Genomic DNA, 11,421 nt, shown 5'->3' with positions numbered 1-11,421 from the left:
CGTTCGCCGAACTACGTAGGGAAACTGACCGAACCACCACGCGACCGTCGTTAATGTGGCCGGCATTTAATAGACCTGTGTACCGATGATGGAACAAACTAGAGTAATAATTCCTTGAGAAAATTAAATCGAAATAAGCAAAAGTTGCTAGGATTAATAGTACCTTGTTTATTTATTGTAGTAGTCCGAAGAAAAGTGACCCCCAAAATTGGGAATCGATTCGCACACCCATTGCCTGTTGGGCGGTGAAGCGACAGTATGGCGATGCTGGTAAAGGTTGGTTCGCCGAGGCAAAGCCCCCGGTCCAGCTAATGTGACGAAGCTGGTCGACTAACGACGCTGAAGTCTCCGGAGTAGGTTGAAGAAGGGAGCAGGTCGGTCAGGAGACGTTGCAGCTGCCGTGTCAGCCGAGGTGTTGAAGCAGTTCGGCGTGGTGGACGTCGGCTTGAAAAAGCAATAGTGCGGGCATGCCAGCGCAGGTCGTAACTTGTGACGCAATCAATGCCGGCTTGATGAAGTGACCGTGCGGCGATGCCGGTGTGCCCGCTCTGTGTAATCCGTGGGGCGATGATGTTGGTGATGATTTATCCTTCGCGATGCCGAACTCTTGTTCGGCTTGCTCAGATGATGATCCGAAGAAGTTGAGATCGGCTCAACAAAGCGACGATGTGTCTAGGGCAGGTCGGCAGCCGTGGAGCAACGTTGTCAGGCTGGTTTGACACCGATGCGTCAAAGATCATATTGGAAAAGAATTTAAAATTAGCAGGATGTGTTTGAGAACAGAACACAATACCCCATACAAAACTTCCTTCAAAAAGGATGTCTAAAATCCCGTTCATAAAAAAGATGATCTTGGGTCGGATTTGTTCTCGCATAGAAAACAGATTATAAAATTGGTCCACTCATCTAAAGTACCCGGAGTTTGAACCGTCAGATCGAGATGAAATTTTGAGGGGTGGTAGATATGGGAATTCTGCAGCAGATGAATGGTTGGATCTTCCAAAGGACCTCCGATGTTGGCTCTAGAGACCACACCCTAAACTCGTCCAGATTCCCGTCCAGATTTGACACGGCTCCGGTATATCGTAGATTGCCGGAGATTCCTCCATCGGAACTCGACAAAATTTTGCATGGTTGTTGTAGACTTAATTCCACACAATTCCACCAACGGAATTGTGAAAGTGATGCCCGAGGAGGTGGTGGTAGTGGATAGAAGTTCGCTGTTCGGAGAAACAGCACGGTCGCCCGAGGGCAATGTTGACGTTGAGCCCCCGAGCTCTGAGGATAATTCCTCCATAATCATGATAGAGATATGAGTTGATGTTTATGAAGGACCTAATCCGAACATGACTATTGGTGACCAGTCGAGCCGGTGACGAAGATGCCGACGTCGCAGTTAATCTGCAAACGAGTCATCAATCCTTTGCCGATCACACAATGAAACTCTCAATGAAAGCACCAATGTCGGTGTCAAAACCGGCGGATCTCGGGTAGGGGGTCCCGAACTATGCGTCTAAGGTCGATGCTAACAGGAAACAGGGGACACGATGTTTACCCAGGTTTGTGCCCTCTCTATGGAGGTAATACCCTACTTCTTGCTTGATTGATCTTGAGGAATATGAGTATTACAAGAGTTGATCTACCACGAGATAGTAATGGCTCAACCCTAGAAGTCTAGCTTGTATGATTATCATAATAATCTATGTACTAGTTTGGCCTTGGCTTATATAATGCACCAGAGGCCTAGGATAACAAGGGTCCTAGCCGAATATGTTGGTGGAGAGGAGTCATTGTCTTGATCACCAAGTCTAGTGGAATACTCCTTGTATGCGGCATGGGCTGCCCGAAGTGGCCCATGAGTGAACCGCCATGGGGGTCCTCGGCCCGATCCACCTGGTCGGGAGACGATGTGGTGAGTACCCCTAGTCCAGGACAGCGACAATGCATAAGTGTTAGGATGTGTGTCCAATTATAGGACATTTTAGGATCCTAAGATATTTAGCTCACACCGCAACTTGCAAAACCTTTTCTGATCCAAGGCCTTTGTGAAGATATCTGCCAGTTGCTCTTCAGCGTTGACGTGTATGATATCAATATCTTCATGACATGATCTCTGAGAAAGTGATGACGGGTCTAAATGTGCTTTGTCTTCGAGTGCTGAACCGGGTTGTTGGCAATCTTGATGGCCCTTTCATTGTTGCAGTAGAGTGGCATCTGGTTTAGGTGGATGCCATAGTCCTTGAGATTTTGCTTCATCCATAGAAGCTGAGCGCAACAAGATCGAACAACAATCTATTCAGATTCAGTAGTAGAGAGGGATACATTTCTGCTTCTTAGAAGACCAGCAAACAAGAGATCGTCCAAGAAAGTGACATGTGCCTAATGTGGACTTGCGATCAACCTTGTCACCAGCATAATCAGCATATGAGAATCCAACTAGATCAAACTCTGAGCCCTTTGGATACCATAATTCTATAGTTGGGGTGTAAGCCAAATATCAAAGAATTTGCTTGACAGCTAAGTGTCGCGATTCCTTTGGTGCCGCTTGGAATCGGGCACATATGAAAACGTCAAGCATTATATCTAGCCTAGATGCACATAAATAGAGCAAAGAACCAATCATGGAGCAGTATACCTTTTGATCGAACTATTTACCATTGTCGTCGGGGCCCAGATGACTTTTGGTTGGCATTGGCGTCCTGTACCCTTTGAAGTCTTGCATTCCAAACTTCTTCAGGCAATCTTTGATGTATTTCTCTTGTGATATGAAGATGCCATTACTCTGCTGACGGATTTGAAGACCTAGGAAGAATTTCAGCTCAACCATCATGGACATCTGATATTGCTCTTGCATCATATGCCCAAACTCATTACTGTATCTCTTGTCAGTGCAGCTGTCAGGACCCCGATTCCAAGTCACATTGATCTAGCCGGTAACACCTCATATTACTTTGCGGCCTCACACACGGTATTCCCACGGGTGTCGCCTTACCATGGCCCGGGACTGTTTGCACTTTTTGGCTCATGTATATGATAGTGTTGCTTGCATCCATATGACAGAGAACCCGGGCCGACATGACTAGTCGTGAACCCAAAGTTGCACTAACTTACGGGGAAAGACATACATGAATCAACATCGAGCATGTCGGTCAGCAGCATGCGAATCTGGGCTGTAGCACTAGGCTAACAGGACTCCGGTGAACCTGGCTGTAGTAGGCTAGGCAGGACTCTGGATGTCACCGCGTGACATATCCCCGAAGGGACAGACACAGGAATGAAGTGAATCACATGTCGGCCAGTCAAGTGTTCCGGAGCAGTAGTGCTGGGCTAGCAGGACTCCGGTGAACCGGGCTGTAGTGGACTACTATGGCTCATGGAATCACAAGACTACATTTCCCCATAAGAGAGCTACCAAGGATAAACAACTAGGTTGTCGGATCCCACACATACCAAGCATTTCAACCGTCCGGGGAAGAAAGAGGGAGAGCCAGACGGCTCTGGGTTGCGTGGCGTCATTCGGACGCGTCGAGGAGGAGCCAGGCAGGCAGGGAGGGAGGAGGTGGCCGGGCGCGTGCCGGTGCGTGGTGGCCACACGCCTCGCGTCCTTCTGGCGCGAGGTGGGAGACGGTGGCGGGTCTGGTGGGTTGGGCCAGGTAAGTGGGCCACCAGGTGGGATGCGTAGGTAACCTCAGGTGGGTTTTCCCTCTCTCCTTTTCTAATTCTTTTCTATTTTTCTATTTCTTCTGTAGTGTCAGGGCTTTATTAAAAATACTTAGGCACACTCAAAAATCATGAAACTTGCTCAAGCCCACTGTTTGGAATATATCCAACAGTAAACATTTAAGTTTATGATTATTTGGACATTTAAAATATTTTATAGCATTTAAATGTCCAAATGCAAATAGAGTATGATTTAATTCAGAGCCCAAATAGGTCATGGAAAAATGTGCATCACCTCTGGTTACTGTTTAGAGCATTTTCCATAAACGATGAACATTTTTGAAAGCCATTTGGATTTACTGAAAATATTTTAGGTGAACCTAGTGAATTCCTTTGATGCCAAGGGTTTAGGCAATCCCCATTTCAAGTTTCAAACAAATATAGACATGATGCAAGGATGCTTATGAAACTAATTGCAGTCAAACTCTAGGGCTGTGACAACTCACCCCCACTAAACAGGAATCTCGTCCCGAGATTCAAGACGTGAAGTAAGAAGACAGAGGGGGTACAAGCTAACATGATCTTCATGATCCATTGCTTCAGATTGATCTTGGCGTCCTTCCTTTCAAGATCTTCATCCAACACGATGACGACGGACAGGAACTCTACCGGAATCGATCTTCTGGAAGATCGGGCAACTCAAGGTCAACTCTTAGGGTGAGATATAAAACATCTCTTGAGATTAGACACGAAACATACATTCGAGGGGGATGGGGTGTAACAGATGAGGAAGGTCCACTAGGTAGGCAACAAATCCATGCTCGATCACGACGTAGCGAGGAGTTAACTGCCATGAGTCCACAACGGGGCACCTTGGGGAAGGTGACTCGTAGAGTTATTCCCATAGATGGCAAAAAGAATTTCGTTTGATGTCTAGATCATTGAAACTCTTTATACCAGCCAAAGGCAATCACAATCGATCGTTTGGCGGAGTTCAAAGGAATAGCATATTCGGATTCGAATGGATGATGTGGACTACCTTGTTGAAGACAACACGATGGATGATTTTGCTTATCATCGGAGATGGATGGGACCCATGGCAGGACCACCTCTGAAGATGATCCTGAACAACAATTGCTGAGAAGGGCAATCCAAGGGAGATTGGAACAAGGCGGTGCAAGCTGGGAACAAAATGCAAATGTCGGAAATGTTCCAACCATCATATCTTCCTGAGATTCAGATCTGGTTGGTGGACATTCCAGACTCATCAAGTATAGAAAGAAAAATGAAAGTTTGCAACACAAATCGATGAGATGACGTTGCGAGATTCTCGGGGAGTGAACTATGATAGCAAGCTCCAAAATATGAGTTGGTTCTGCTACATACATGTGAACATGTTGCCCAAGACAAGAATGACCACATAGTAGTCTTATAATAAAACACTATCGAGTTCGGGTTAGGATCCATCACCAAGGATTTCGAAGTCTTTACACGCGCTAGACTTCTTTTCCTTGAACAAGTCAGTCAGTGGCTTGGGGTGCTAGGGAACATATGGAATGAAGGTTGCAAGTCTCCAAAACAACATGATACTTCACACATATGCATGAATGACTCGGGATGATTCCAGAGGAAGCAAAAACAAGCTTTCTCAAATTCACGGCGGCAACTTGCATCGATTGCACGTAAATTTAGAGGAAGTTTCTACTTTCATCCAAACATATGCTTCATGAACAGAACACGAAGATAATGCTTATAAAGTTTCCAATACTAGCTGGATGTTCAACACGAATCATGGAGAAGGTAGCAGTGTTGCTGATGGGCTCAACAACAATTCATCCAAGTTTCCATGGAGATGGAATTCCATAATTATGTGAACAAGTGATAGCATTGGTCATACCCAAAAGATATAATGGTGTATGCTCGAGGGATCAACCACGAGTAAGACAACATTATGAACATCGTTGGTTCTGATTTGATTTGATGATAGACCATACTCAAATCAAAGTTTTGATACAACAATAGGTCCAACAACTGATTGCAAGGACCAATCGATGAAGATATTATCTTTCTTCAACACACACACAAAAAAGATATCCTCTAACATGAACTAAGTCAGACAAACTTTTATCTTCCAACTCTCCAAGTTGTTGTTTGGCTTAACCAACTAGCTCAGGGGTATGCAACACAGATTCTTGGAGAAAGAGTGGTTTATTGGAAAACCAACTTGATCACAAATTGAACATATCGGTTAGGGGACAACCTGGTGGTACTTCCAAGAAGATATTTTGAAAATCACGACCCACCGACATGTTATTAAGATCGAGAAAAATCTTGCTTTTGAGGGCAAGACGATGTGATCAGGAGAGTGATGGACTACACAATCCTAACTCATTAATCGAAGGGTGCACCAGAAATATGGACTAGGAAGCACGATCAATCTTAGAATGATAAAACAATAACCAATATGCTAAGAATGAGTTTATTGTCCATTAACTACCAAGCAACGGGGTTGCTAGGAGTATTGATTTCACACATCACAGTTTATTTGTCGGCATCCGGTTACAACAACACGGAACCGAGGAATGAATAATGATGGCGAGAAGTATCACTGTATCAAGAGTTCATAGGAGGTTCTGCAATTCCTATGATATTCCTGACATAAAGAGGGCAATACTTCAGGGTAGAACAGAATCAAAAGCTGGATTGGCATTTTGATCTGCGGAATACAACTGCTTTGACCCAATCCTAGATATGTATGAGGTACTAGAGTTTGTTTCTCCTAGTCATTCTAAAATAGAACAGCTCGACGGAGCACAAGAATAATAAGCATCGATAACATGAATGCACAACCACTCCTGACTATCAATTGATGGACGAGGGTCAGAATACAACTAAAGAGGGACAACTCAAAGGAACATATAACTTTCTGAGTTGTGGATGCATAGATTAGTATGTCGAATCAAGTTCAACAGGTTTCTTCCGGATAACCCGTACAGAGAGGTAGGATTGTCAGAGTCACATTGAACGGAGAACTCATCAAAAGTATTCTGATTGTGATCTTTTGGTTCAAAAGAACTCCTGCCAAGAATGGTTCATGGTATTTGGAAGAATGATATACCATCGACCTTGAGGACTATCGCAAAGGTTGCTAATATCCTGAAGGAACTAGCAAATACTAACAACATGAAGTAGGATGAATCTCGGCTTCAAGAACCCAAGAATAGAATGCATATTAACTAAATGGCATCACGGGATGCTTTCGGGAATAATGGGCAGAATCATCACACTGGGGATATAAAGCATGGCTAGATTACTAGGTGACTCCCTAAAACACCTAGGGTCATAATAATAGCTCCAACATATATGTAGAGGCAATAGAGTACCTCAACTCACCGATTAGTGTGGTTGAACTGGCCCAAAGGGACATCGGAAACGGAAAGAAGAAATTTGCAAATGTATCAGACTATCTAGAAACCTGGGATGACTCGAACAGCATAACGACTGTACATGCTCAAAAATATTGGAGACATCCTCCAAAATAGTTGCATGACCACTCAGAAGCACAATATCAAGGTTCTGAGACCAACTATGAACACACGGAAGTAGTAGAAACTGAACTAGGGCTTAAATCCATCAATTTTATAAGTCTCTATCATAGTAACTCGCCATCCTGATAGATAGATGAGAAGGCCTAGTTCTTAATCCCCGTAGAAAGGAAGAAGATGACTCAGATCAGAAGGGCATAAGGTAAAGGAGTAAAAAGAGCCTTATGTTCCCTTCCACAATCAATTCCCTTATATAACTAAAACATTTCTAGACTCGACTTTGACTAGTTTGGCTTGGTAATCCTACAGGTAGTCAGGCTTTGATACCAATGCTGTCAGGACCCCGATTCCAAGTCACATCAATCTAGCCGGTAACACCTCATATCACTTTGTGGCCTCACGCACGGTATTCCACCGGGTGTCCCGTTACCATGGCCCGGGACCGTTTGCGCTTTTTGGCTCACATATATGATAGTGTCACTAGCATCCATATGACAGAGAACCCGGGCCGACATGACTAGTCGTTAACCCAAAGTGTCACTAACTTACGGGGAAAGACATACATGAATCAACATCAAGCTTGTCGGTCAGCAGTGGGTGAATCTGGGCTATAGCACAATGCTAACAGGACTCCGGTGAACCAGGCTGTAGCAGGCTAGGCAGGACTCCGGATGTCACCGCATGACATTTCCCCAAAGGGACAGACACATGAACAAAGTGAATCACATGCCGGCCAGTCAAGTGTTCCGGAGCAGTAGTGCTGGGCTAGCAGGACTCCGGTGAACCGGGCTGTAGCGGACCACTATGGCTCATGGAAGCACAAGACTACATTTCCCCATAAGAGAGGCTACCAAGGATAAACAACTAGGTTGTTGGAACCCACACATACCATGCATTTCAATCATACCCAGCAAGACTTACATCAGAACTAGCTACATATGCATCAGTATCAACAAAGGGGGTGGTGGAGTTTGACTGCAGCAAGCCAGCTTTGACTCAGTGGCTATCCTAAACTATGACCGCAAGTAACTCTTTTAAGGTGGCGCACACGAGTCCACGTATTCACCATATCAATACACCACTATGGATCCGCTCCCGTATCCCTACGAGAAGGTCATCCATAGCACTCACGCTTATCTTGCGAGTTTTAGAGTATCCACTTTCACTTGTCTATGAACGATGCAAGGGGTCCAAGTTTCCATATCCGAGGAATCTGGCTATTCGAATAGATAATGATAACCATGCAGGGGTGTACCTCGACAACCTTCAAGAGGAAGCCGGGTGAGGGTGTCGGCCTCGACCTGACTAACCAGACAAGTCTCTAGTCCAGGTTTATCGCCTATTCGGGTTCCATCCGCAAGGAGATCCGGCCGGGGTGTCGCTCACGGCCCCAAACGATGTGAGTAGGGTTCCCAAGACCACCATCCGGGTGCCACTTGGTACACCACGCCACTGTGCCTAGTCTGTCCCAAGTCCACCTGTACCGGGTGCCACTTGGTAGACTACTAACATTACCTACAAACACCAGAAACTAGTTGCAACTCCTGGACAGAGATCGAGTTGATTAATAAGTCGAGAGGGGTCGAGTTACTGGAACCCAATGTGTGGTAGTAACTGTTCATGGATCACAAACACAGAACTCAGTTCCTGAGGATGGCTACAATGAGACAACCCACCATGTACTCCTACATGGCCTCCCACCGCTACCTTTACCAAATCGTGTTCACACACTTAGCTCTCAACAATAGGACATGTTCACAACTTTCAATTCATCCCCGATGAATCAGACCTGACTCAACTCTAAGCAGTAGCAGGTATGACAACAAGCATGAATGAGTAGGCACATCAGGGCTCAAACAACTCCTACTCATGCTAGTGTGTTTCATCTATTTACTGTGGCAATGACAGGTCATGCAGAGGAAAGGGGTTCAACTACCGCAGCATGTAACAGTTGAATCGTTGTTGTCCTAATGCAGTAAAAGAGAGCAGGAGCGAGAGAGTGGGATTGTACCGGAATGAACAAGGGGGGTTTTGCTTGCCTGACACTTCTGAAGATAGTATAGTTCTCCATCGGTGTCATCGGTCTCATCATCGGAACAACGTCTACCGAGGAGGGACAAATACTGGCAACATAGAGGAAACACAATCAATGCAATGCCACAATATGATGCATGATCATGACATGGCAATATGATGTGGTTTGAGCTAATGCAACTAGAAACTAGACTAAATGAAGTTGGCTTGAACCAAGGGTTCAAATTCAAACTCCATATGTGCTTATTTAAATGTCAATTATGCAAATTGCCATATACAGCAACCTTAGGTTGTTCAAACATGCATGCAAATGCCATAAACAGATTCCTTGAATTTTTCTGATAATTTTTCATATATAACTTATTTCATTTGGAGATATAGATTAATTTCTATGATTTTTCAAAGTTTTGGATATTTTCTGAATTATACAAATCATTTAAGATTTATTTAAATTCCAGAGAAGGATTATTGCGTCAGCCTAACATCATCATGATGTCAGCAGGTCAACGGGGCACGGTCGGGGTCAAACCTGACCAGTGGGACCCACTAGTCAGTGACCCTATGACATTTAGTGTCACAGACAGGTGGGTCCGGTCAACGGCCACGTCAGCGAGGTCAACACCGACGTGTGGGGCCACTATGTTTATATTAAACTTAAACTATTTTTGTTAGCTAGTTAGTTAGGCAGTGGGGCCCACATGTCAGCGAGCCAGGGGGTTAGTTAGTGAGTCAATTAGCCGCTAATGACGTGTCCACGTCATCCAAAACGGCGGTTAGCCGCCGGTGCTAATCGGGACACGGCGGGGTTGCCCGTCCGGCCAACTCCGGTGACGAGAGGTCGCACGGCCGGGCGTGTTGGAACGCCCGCAGCAGGGTGTATCCGATGGTGGTGGTGGCTGGACCTGGGGTGGTTTGTGGCGGCGGCGACAGCAAGTTGGGCGGAGGCCGGAGTTCGGGTGTGCACGGGGTTGCGGCTACGGTGCAGGGCAGGCCTAACGGGCGGGTGATTCGAGCTCCTGGAGACTCCCTGAGTGCGTTGACGTGCTCGGAGGCGAGCTTGCACGACCATAGCCGTGGTGGCGGCATGGCCGGCGGCGAGCAGCTATCGGCTCCGGTGAAACTAGGGCTACACGGTGCAAAAGAGGCGGGGAAGAGAGGGGTTCGGAGCGGGAGCTCACAGCTATGCCGAAGAGGAGGTCAGCGAGCCCGGGGAGGTCCTGGCGGCGCCGAATCGACCGAAGGCGAGCTCGAGTGCCCGAGGTTGAAGACAAGGCAGAAACGTCGATATGGTGCTCCTGCGGTCGAACAGACTGGTGTAGAAGATGAAGGAGACAACGCCGGTCCTTCCGGGTGCTTCGGCAAGGCGATGGGTGGACGGTGGCCACGGTGTTTCTCGTCGTCGGCGGCGGGCGTGTTCGGTGAGGAGAACAGAGGAGGGGGAGATCGTTCGGGGGAGAGAGAGGAAGAGCCAGACGGCTCTGGGGATCGTGTGGCATCGTCCGGACGCGTCGAGGAGGAGGCATGCAGGCAGGGAGGGAGGACGTGGCCGGGCGCATGCCGGTGCGCGGTGACCACACGCCTCGCGTCCTTCTGGCGCGAGGTGGGAGACGGTGGCGGCTCTGGTGGGCTGGGCTAGGTAAGTGGGCCACCAGGTGGGCTACGCAGGTAACCTGAGGTGGGTTCTCTCTCTCTCTCTCTGTGTCTCTTTCTAATTCTCTTTTGTTTTTCTATTTCTTCTGTAGTGTCAGGGCTTTATTAAAAATACTTAGGCACTTAAAAATCATGAAACTTGCTCAAGCCCACTGTTTGGAATATATCCAACAGTAAACATTTAATTTTATGATTATTTGGACATTTAAATGTCCAAATGAAAATAGAGTATGATTTAATTCAGAGCCCAAATAGGTCATGGAAAATGTGCATAACCTCTGGTTACTGTTTACAGCATTTTCCATAAATGATGAACATTTTTGAAAGCCATTTGGATTTACTGAAAATATTTTAGGTGAACCTAGTGAATTCCTTTGATGCCAGGGGTTTAGGCAATCCCCATTTCAAGTTCCAACAAATATAGACATGATGCAAGGATGCTTATGTAACTAATTGCAGTCAAACTCTAGGGCTGTGACAGCAGCCGAAGATAATGTCATCCACATAGATTTGGCACAAAAACAATTCACCA

The sequence above is a fragment of the Triticum urartu genome, chromosome 6 (assembly GCF_003073215.2).
Source record: "Triticum urartu cultivar G1812 chromosome 6, Tu2.1, whole genome shotgun sequence".
In the NCBI taxonomy this organism is placed as follows: domain Eukaryota; kingdom Viridiplantae; phylum Streptophyta; class Magnoliopsida; order Poales; family Poaceae; genus Triticum; species Triticum urartu.
This window is presented reverse-complemented; position numbering follows the sequence as displayed.